General features: G+C 44.0%; 1 non-coding gene across 1 annotated transcript; it reads left to right on the plus strand.

Annotated features, from left to right (window-relative positions):
* The first annotated feature begins 1,268 nt into the window (after positions 1-1,268).
* Positions 1,269-1,375, plus strand: LOC141663000 (small nucleolar RNA R71). The gene has a single exon (XR_012551094.1). It is a non-coding gene; the product is annotated as a small nucleolar RNA R71 (small nucleolar RNA).
* Positions 1,376-1,782: the final 407 nt, after the last annotated feature.

Here is a 1,782-nt window from a genome sequence, read left to right on the forward strand (position 1 = left end):
GACAAGTTTCTGATGGTGTAAGGAATAGTGAAGCTTCCAGGATCTTTAAGCTTCGGAGGCAACTTCTGTTGCAGCACAGCACTGCATTCCTCCGTTAGAGCAACGGTCTCTAAGTCATCGAGCTTCACTTTCCGAGAGAGAATACCTTTCATAAACCTCGCATAGCTAGGCATCTGTTCAAGAGCTTCAGCGAAAGGTATGTTGATATGAAGTTTCTTGAACACCTCCAGAAACTTCTCAAACTACTTATCCAGCTTTTTCTTCTGCAGCCTTTTAGGAAAAGGAGGTGGAGGATAGATCTGCTTCTCCCCTGTATTACCCTCAGGAGGAGTGTGTTCCACAGTAGTCTTCCTTGGTTCCACCTCTGCTTCCTTCTGCACTTCTTCTTTAGCCACAACTGCATTTTCTGAATCTTGAGATTTTTCAGGCTCTTCGTCTTGCTGAATTTGGGGGCTTGCGACCTTTCCAGACCTTAAGGTGATGGCGTTCACATGTTCTTCAACTTTCTTCTTTCCTGGATTGGCTTCTATATCACTAGAAAGCATTCCTGGTGGTCGATTCAATAAGGCATTAGCAATTTGCCCTATTTGGTTCTCCAGATTCTGGATAGAAACAGCCTGGCTTTGGCATATAAGAGCCTGGTTTTTGCACATAAGTCTCAACTCCTCCAATTCAGATTTTTCATTCGAAGATAGACCTGCATCATTAGTTTGTTGTTGAAGTTGGAGTTGTTGTCTCGGTGTAAATTGTTGCTGAAAACCAGGAGGGTTAAATAGCTTATTTGCAAACTGCTGGAATGGCTGTTGCATCGCATTCTGATTGTTGCTCCAGCTGAAGTTAGGATGATTCCAGTTGTCAGGATGATAAGTGTCTGGAACTGGTTGCTGCGATCTCTGAAAGTTGCTCACAAAATGAGCTGAGTCGCTAGATATAGCGCATTATTCTGTCACATGCGGACCTGCACACAGCTCACAAACACTAATTATCTGCTTAACACCATAGTTAGCCAGAGAATCGATCTTCATAGACAACGCCTTTAGTTGAGCAGTGATAGCCGTAGCTGTATCCACTTCAAGAACTCCTGCTACCTTGCCCTGTGGATATCTCTGGGTTGGATACTGATATTCATTAGCAGCCATCAGTTCAATTAGATCATAAGTTCCTTATAGCTCTTTGCCCATAATGCTCCGCCTGATGCTGCATCGAGCATGGGTCTGGACTGTGCTCCCAACCCATTGTAAAAACAAGTGATGATCATCCAATCAGGAATTCCATGATGAGGACACTTCCTAAGCATCTCCTTGTAGTGCTCCCAAGCTTCACTTAGCGATTCTCCCGTTTGCTGCGCAAATTGAGTAATAGCATTCCTGAGTGCAGCTGTCTTCGCCATAGGGAAGAATTTAGTAAGAAACTTCTGAGCAAGATCTTCCCAAGTAGTAATCGAACCAGCTGGTAGAGAGTGTAACCAGCTCTTAGCCTTGTCCTTCAGAGAGAATGGGAACAGTCTCAGCTTCAAAGCATCTTCAGAAACACCGTTGAACTTGAAGGTGTCACATATTTCAATGAAATCCCTAATGTGTGTATTGGGATCTTCCGTTGGAGAACCCCCAAACTGGACTGAAGTCTGTACCCATTGAATTATGCCAGGCTTGATCTCAAAGGTATTAGCTGTGATAGCTGGCCGGACAATGCTAGATTGAATGTCATTGATCTTGGGTTGAGAAAAATTCATCAAGGCTTTCGTTCGTGCTGCTGGATCTCCCATTGTAATGAGTACCTGAA

The sequence above is a fragment of the Apium graveolens genome, chromosome 5 (assembly GCF_009905375.1).
Source record: "Apium graveolens cultivar Ventura chromosome 5, ASM990537v1, whole genome shotgun sequence".
NCBI classification, from domain to species: domain Eukaryota; kingdom Viridiplantae; phylum Streptophyta; class Magnoliopsida; order Apiales; family Apiaceae; genus Apium; species Apium graveolens.